Below are 8572 nucleotides of genomic sequence, written 5' to 3'. Positions count from 1 at the left end.
GATTGACATAGTGACTGCAGCAATGGGCTTGAGGGTGTCAGAGATTGTGAGGATGCAACAGAATAGGAAAAGGTTCAGAGCTGTTATTCAAGGGTCGCTATGAGTACTTGACTCCACAGCATTCTAATTGCAGCATCTATGGAGGGATTTGATGGAGAAACTCAATATCAACAGTGAAAGCCATGCCAGGGGCTGACTGTAGAACAAAATTTCTGCTTAGTAGCCAAAATATTCACTTAAATTGACTTGGTGTTGTTACTGGCCCAGAATTGCTCATCATTGGACAAAATTAGATATCAGTACAGGGGAGCCTGAAGCTTCTTCAGACCAGAGTAGATGCATGCCTTTCCATTTGTCTCTTTCCACTACCCATGTTATTCCCCGAGGAGATGCTTTCCCAAAATATAATTGCTTAGTTTTTGTGACTAACTTTTATACTGGGTCCCTCTCAGTAACCCTCTTCCTTAAGTTTATCCCCTGATGCCAGAAAAATGTCCTCTTTCTATTCTCTCTGCAAAGTTCCTGGTCGTCTTCTCTGTTCTTTTTCTTCCTTACTGGCCTTTAAGAACAGCGTTTTACACTCAGAAACATTTCATATTATTCTTTTTAGTGGAATAAAGTTCTTTTAATTTCACTATTATGGGTTAATATTTGCAGAACTCTTAAAATAGTTTCATGTATATAGTAAGCACTGTTTCAATATTTAATTTTTTTAAGCTTGACAAAATACCTTTTTGTTTTAGATTTTTAAAAATTCTTTAGTGGTTTATATATAATCATTCATATACATCATGTTTTGTACATGTACTTTGTATTTAAGTCAATAATTTATATATGTTGTGTTTCATTCATGTACCTTGTATTCTATACAATTCCATTTATTTATTTATTGTATTCTATTTTGTATAATTATCATTGTTCTGTGTCTATTATTCCCTCATCTTTTCAAGTCTCTGGAGAACATTTACCAATATTTCACCCCCCCTCCAACCACCATCCTCTGTTATCCCATTTTTTAAAATAAATGGACAAAACTTGGGCATATGCTGGGGCTCATTCTGCCTTAGAGTGATCTTAGAACTTGAGAAATGAAGCCAGTTGGGGTGACGTTCAAGATGAATGTTTTAAAAAAGAAATGGACCCTGGAGGAGGGGACAACAAAAAGCTTAATCTTGCTGTTGAATGAAAACATTAGAAAGTGATTTGAGTGTTACTAAGCCAAATATCCTAAGCCTCATGGATGTTGCAACTAACATATTACAGAGAAAGCAAACTGGTGCTGGATGATGTCTAATTTCATGTGATTAAACTTAAAACTCTAATAAAAATGAATTCTCTTAGAGGATCAGTTTTGCATTTCTTTAAGTGCTTTCATTGCCTGGTTTTGCACCTTATCTATTTTTCTGCTCAGGGAACTCTGGTGCTTAGTGATAAGGAGCTGTGCTGCCAGCCCAGAAGAATGTGATTCAGACCCATCAGCAGCTCTGTGGGAGAAACGGCATTTACTGCTTCTGAACACCCCTGGCGGGTCAGCTCTGAGTAGGCTCCAACTTGACAGTACCTGACATCATACTTCTGCTCAACAAGATAGGGTACTGTTTTCCAGAATAATTCAAGAACAAATGATTGGGAACTACATAATATATTCACATTCTCTCTCTTTCATTGCCATTAAGTAGGAATTGACTCAGAGCTGACACTTCAGCAAGTTTTCTGAGACTACAAATTACATGAGAGGATATTGCCCCTTTCTTCCTTGGGTCTAGTGGTAGATTTGGACCGTGAGAGAGGATCAGCCTTTGAATTCACAGTACAGCTCCCAATCGACAATACCACCAAAGCTCTCTTTCATATGCGCTTGTATTTGGGGCAAATTGTCATAACGTATCTGCAGATTTTTTTAAAGGATCATGGAGATAGCAAGAGTACAGGGGCATTGTAAAGCGACTGGCACCTTCAAGTCTGAGAGGACATATAGAAATTGTCTTTAAGGTCCACACTCTCAGAATCTCACACCTGGAAGCCTCACCTTTAAAAGTGTGTGTGTTTTTTTTTTAATGTTTTATATTGATGTGCATGAAAAATTCATATACATTATGTTTCACACTGTGCTTTAATCACATTGTGTTTCAGACAATCAGCCCCATTCATTATATTTTATAAAGTTAATCACCATTGAACTATGCCCACCATTACTCCATCTTTCCAGATCCTGGACGGATCATTCTTATTTCCTTCACCCACTCCTTCCACCAACTAAATTGTCTGACCCTATCATTTTCCCCCTCTGCCTACCCTTCCCCCTTTGCTCCCACACCTTCCCCCCTTGGATCCCTATACACGCTTACTAGTTAGCTTTCTATCTTTACTCTAATGGTCTTATGCAGTGTGCTGGGCAGTTTGGAGATTGACTCACTTGTGAGTAGTCCTTATAGTTGATGAATGCTTTGTGTCAAGGACAGTTTGGTTTAATAGGATTGTTTATAGCCTTTCTACCTGGGTTTTCTTATGTTTCTCAGCTGTGTTCAGTCCACACAGACAGTGGGTGGAGCTCTCAGCCTCTTGAGACTGACATTTTATCTACGTCCCTTCAAAAGAGAGTTTTACAACCTCTCTGTCTCTCAGCTTTAAAATGTGAGGAAATGGTCATTTTAGACAAGGGTTGCAAGAGACCTCACATTTTGTCCCTCTTTTCTTAGCTCTAACTACTTTAGAACTAAGCAGGATGACAAAGTGGGAGGTGTGAATAGTTAAGCTTAATGCTTAACTGGGTTTGACGAAGGACCAGGAATTCCCAATGTTTGCAGTCTGTCCTTAATGTAGACATGTATATATTGAAATAGGAATTCTTCAGGGATGTGAAGAATTACTGGCAGCTAGTTTTTCAGACCCAGCAGGTTGTCCCTAGGGTAGTCAAAGTAACTGGCATGTGAGAACATTTGAGTAAACAAACAAAAGCAAACCTATTGCTGTGTATCTGATGCCGACCTATACAATCCCATGCAGTGTGGAGTGGCTTTTTAGAGTGCTCTTGACTCTAACAGCAGATCACCAGATGTTTCTTTCATGGCTCCACTAGGTGCATTCAAACCACCCACCTTTATGTTACCAGTCAAGTGCAAGCTATTAACACCACTTTGGGCTCCTTTTAAGACAGAATGATGATGTATTCCAGACAGACCAGGTGACTTATATTGTCCCTGCATCTCACCCAGTTAAGAATTCACTCTCAAATGAGTTTGGATGAAAAATTCTATGACCAATCTTTTTTTTGCCCACAAACAAGAGGCCAGGAAAGTCAATCTAAGATATGCAGCTTCTGCACTTGCCCTTTGTGGTTTCTGCAGCTGCCATAGACTGCGATTTATGCCAATTTAACTGGAAATGCAATAGAATCTGTAGTGTCAAGTAAGGTGGAGGCAGGAGGTGGAGAGGGTCTTCTCAATAACCTGTAGCTCTCCTGGGCTCGGTTTTCCCCTTGTCTCTATCTTTACTTTTGCAGCCATTGCAAAACCATTGATCATTTTGCCTCCTTTCCACCTCTCTACTCCTTTCCTTCACTTCCTAGCTGATTCTGCTTTCCTTTACTCCTTCCTACCACCCTTCCTTTCCTCCTTTGTCCTTTCTTTCTTCCTCTTTTAGGAAATTATTAAGTTTAAATCATAGATTTCTATTTCAGGAATCTTTTCTCAACAATTGGTGCATATGTTACAACTGCATCACAAAAACTATTTATGTTAATGATATGCTTTATTGGATACCTATTCTCTATTTCTTGTTTATTGTGTCCTGACTTTGCTTGGATCACATTTTAGTTTAAGTAATATTTTCAGAAGAGTATGTGGGTGGTAAAAGTTCCAAATTGCTTGCTGTTGGAGATTATTTTCATTTTGCCTTTATACTTAAATGGTAATTCTGCTGTGATGACTTCCCAAATTCACTTCCAACAGCATGTTTTGGGTATTTCTTCATAGTTTTTTCAGTTCAGAATCAGAATCAGATCAGCAGTCTGGCACCAGACTCATTCTAACTCCCTGTAGCTTTCTTTTCCCCTCCATCGCTCCTCCCGTTTGGAAAGTCTGGAGCACCTTTTTCTTGATTTTGTAGAATTCATAGATATCTCTACAGAGATATCTATGGTGGATTTGAACCACAAGGAAGCGTTGCCTTTGAGTTAGTAACACAGCTCCTTTTGGAACTACGTACACCACATGAACTTCAATGGGCATGGACAAGTTACTGAAAATTTGCCAAAGATGTTGTGAGACTGAACAAAGAGCCTGGCTGTATAGGAGTTTTATTATGAGATTATTCACTGAGGCAAAACCCTAGGTTATGACATGGCAAACTCAAATAAAAAAAGCAGGGACTTTCATAGTTCTAACAAACAAAGGTGGCTCAGTGTAGGACTTCAGCCTTCCCTGACTACTCTAGCAAGTGTTACACAGGAGTGACTTAGCAAGCAGAAGTCAGATAGCTGTAGCAAGAACCTAGTCATAGATGATTTCACAAAAGCCTATTCCCCTACAGTTCTTTTGAACTTAACATTCATATTTTCTTCGGGAAAAAAAGTTACGTTATCAGTTACCATCATGTCAGCTCTGACTCATGGTGACCACATAGGTGTTGTTGGAATAGTCGTGTTCCATAGAGATTTAAATTTCTGAGTAGGAAAGTAGGTAACCATGCCTTTCTTTTAAGATATCTCTCAGTGAGTTTGAATATCCAACTTTTTGGTTAGCAGCTGAACATGGGAACTATTTGCATTGTTCAGGGACCCTGGATTTCTTATAGCTTATAGAAATTTCTTCCAACATTTTAAAAATTTTATTTCCCCCTATATGACCTCAATGTAAAGAAAACAAAACATCTCACCACTGTGCCAATTGGTAGCACCATGATAGATGGAGAAGAGATTGAAGTTGTTAACGATTTCAACTTCTTGCATCCACAAATAACACTCATGGAACCAGTATCCAGGAAACCAAAAGACAAATTGGGTTAGTGAAATTTGTTTTCAAGGACCTCTTCAGAGTGCTGACATGCAAAGATGTCAGTCTAGAGACTAAAGTGTGCCTGCTTCAGGCCACGGTCTTCACAATTACTTGCTATGTGTCAGAGAGTTAGACACTGGCTAAGGATCACAGAGGAAGAATTGAGTTGTGTTGCTTTAGAAGATTATTGAAAATACCATGGACCGCCAAGAGAACAAACAGGTCTGCCCCATAAAGGGTGAAACCAAACTGCACTTTTGGGGCAAAGATTTTGAAACTCTGTCTGGCATACTCTGGGCATGTTGCCAGGAGGGAGCAGTCCTTGGAGAAGGACACAGTGCTTGAAGGGTGGAAAGACAACACAGCAGAGGAAGACCCTGGATGAGATGGATTGACAGTGACTGGGGTAATAGGGACAAGTGTGGCAGTGACAGTGAGAGAGCCTCAGGATAGAACAGAGTTCTGAGCTACTGTGCATAGAATCACTATGAATCTCAGGCAACTTAATGGCACATAACAAGAACATATATCCTTTATTCAGTTCGCCTCCCCAAGGTAAATATTAAATCTTTTACTTATACTTTCATGTTTACTAGCCTTTTCCTGATAGTTCTCTTCTTTCTTTGGTTATTCTTGGAAAATGTCTGTAGCTTCAGCTTAGAGGTTGCTATCTATGACTTTGACTCTGTCTGTTCTGTCATTCAATCTTTTTATTGAGTAAAGAAATTTCTAACTTCCAGCATGTAGTTAAGTGTTCTCATGCTTAAATGTCATCGAAGTTCCTTCTCATTTAATGGATGAAATTTTCTTGAATTATAAGAAAACATGACTGCACTTCATTTTTAAAAGATTTTTGTTTCCTGCATTAATAGTACTTTCCTTCAAGTTAGTTTCTCAGTGTACTCCATTTAATATATTGGTTGGGGTTTGTTTTTTTTTTCCTTTCTTAAATATTAGGGCCTGGCTCTATACCACCATGGGTGGACCTGCATAGCAATGGAACCTGTGATTGGTGGACTTTCTTCCCAAGACCAGTTGAGTTCTCATTCTAGTGGCTATATGTCCAAAGTGATTGAAAGTGACATGAGACAATTCCCTAGTTCTCTAGCCATCCCCGTGGAATATGCTCAGGATTAATTAAACATGTACTTGATTATTTAGAGAAGATTCTCCAGAATGTCACTTACTCAAATTCATTGCCACTGAGTCAGAACCAACTCATAGGTGGTACTCCACCAGGTTTCTAGAGGCTGTAAAATTGCGTGGGAAGAAATTGTTCATTTTTCTGCTTCAGAATCACTGGTGGATTTAATCTGCCAGAGAAGCTCGCCTTTGAGTTACTAGTACAACTACCACCAGGGATTAGGACTTTAGACTGAGACAAGTACCGAAGGGAACTATGTATTACATTGGGAAAGTTGGCAGTTAGGAACCTCTCCAAATTATTGAGGAGTAAGTGGTGTCCACTTCCTAAACAGCATGCCTCTGGAAACTCTGTGAACTTTGATAAATGGCAATGGTTGTGGAAGAGTTTCAGGCCTTTTGTTCATGGGATCTCTTTGAGTCATGCTCAAATCAATGGTAATCAACAACAATTTATCAGTAATGATGTCAGTTTGAGGACTAAGGTTTGTCTGATTCAGGCCATGGTATTGCTAATCACTTGTTATGCATCTTAGAGCTGGACAAGGAATAAAGATGACAGAAGAAGAATTGATACCTTTGAGTTGTGGTGTTGAAGAAGAGTGCTGAAGATGGCCAAGAGAACTAAGAGATATGTCTTAAAGAGGGTGCAGTCAAAGTGGTCTTTGGAGGCAAAAATGATGATGCTTCACCTCAGATACTTTGGACATTTTGTTACCACGGGATATTCCTTGAAGACAGACGTGATGCTTGGAAAGGTAGAGGGTCAGTTAAGAAGGAGACCCTTGACCAGGTAGATTGACACGGTGACTGCCACAATGGAATCTAATGTGTCAGGAAGTATGAGGATGGCACAGGATAGGATGGGGTCTAGATCTATTATTTATAGAGTTGCTATGGGTTGTACTCAACTTGATGGCACTTAATAACAACAATAACAAGAACAACTACGTGTAAAGGACTCAAAGACTGTTGGTTTTGCTGTCTAATTTTATCGCACAGAAACTTTTTAGTACCCTGGTCTGCAAAGTACACAGATTTCTGGTTTCCTAAGAACATGTTCTTATTTTTATACTTCTAAACTTCTACGAACTTTGATAAATGTTGGTAGTTATAGAAAGGCTCCAGGGTTGCTATGAGTTGTGCTTGACTCAATACCAATTAACAACAACAAATATTTTGGAGACAGTGAGAAATTTCCTATCTACTTTGAACCAAGGCATACCAAATTACCAAGTCTTCTAATCCCGTAGGGATCTTTGTCTGAATCCGAATCCCTACTGACTTTATGGCTATCACACCTCTTGATCCTGGGTTATGTTCTTCCATTTGTCACTTTCTAATTGCTTCCATTTGTGTTAGACTTTGTAGTTTCTCTTCTGTTCCCACATTGTCTCTATATACCTCACTTCCCACCAAACTAGACCATGAACTCTTGTGTACATTCAATGTCTTAAAAGCAAAAGTCACAGCCTCCAGATATCTATGTTTGATCCTGACACTATCACTGATCAATTGTGTAATTTTGATTGTGCAATTTTGCTTGAGTTTTTGAAGTTTAGGTTTCTTAAATGAAAGTAGTAGTACCTGTCATTGTTTGGCATTTAAAAGACATTTTTTTAAAAAAATGTTAATTCCTTTCTTCATCCTGTGTCGACAGGATCTATGTCTTCTACTTCCCTTCTCACATCAAATACCTACCAAAGTTTTGATCCTTTATGAGTCCTGAAAGTTTGAGCACGGTTAGTTATTATTTGACAGTCCTTTGCCTGCAATGACTCAGTAATTTTCACAAAATATTGTTACCCTTCTTCTTCTCCAAGAAAATATCAAATGGCAGATGACGCCGGTGTAGCCGGAGGGCCTGGAGACCCGGGGTCCCAGGGATGGGAGCCCGCAGCTGTTTCCATGGAGGCTTCTGTGTGATCTGTGGGGTCAGGGCCACAGCCGTGGATAGGGCCGTGGGAGGGGCCGCGGAGCTCGAGAAGGCAAAGCCGAGGACAAGGAGTAGCTCCCTGTCACCAAACTGGGCCGCCTGGTGAAAGATAGGAAGATAAAACCCTTGGAGGAGATTTGTCTTTTCTCACTGCCCATCAAGGAGTCTGAGATCACTGACTTCTTCCTGGGCATGTCCCTCAAGAATGAAGTATTGAAAATCATGCCAGTGCAGAAGCAGACACGTGCTGGCCAGCGGACCAGGTTCAAGGCCTTTGTCGCCATCGGAGACTATAATGGTCATGTTGGCTTGGATGTCAAGTGCTCCAAGGAGGTGGCTACTGCCATCCGTGGGGCCATCATTCTAGCCAAGCTCTCCATTGTCCCTGTGCGGCGTGGCTACTGGGGGAACAAGATTGGCAAGCCTCACACCGTTCCCTGCAAGGTGACTGGGTGATGTGACTCTGCGTTGTTGTGTCTGATCCCTGCACCCTGAGGCA

The sequence above is a fragment of the Elephantulus edwardii genome, unplaced genomic scaffold (assembly GCF_000299155.1).
Source record: "Elephantulus edwardii isolate Elephantulus edwardi_28Jun2011 unplaced genomic scaffold, EleEdw1.0 scaffold00065, whole genome shotgun sequence".
Taxonomy (NCBI): domain Eukaryota; kingdom Metazoa; phylum Chordata; class Mammalia; order Macroscelidea; family Macroscelididae; genus Elephantulus; species Elephantulus edwardii.
The sequence above is the reverse complement of the archived record's forward strand: the minus strand, read 5'-3'. Positions refer to the sequence as shown.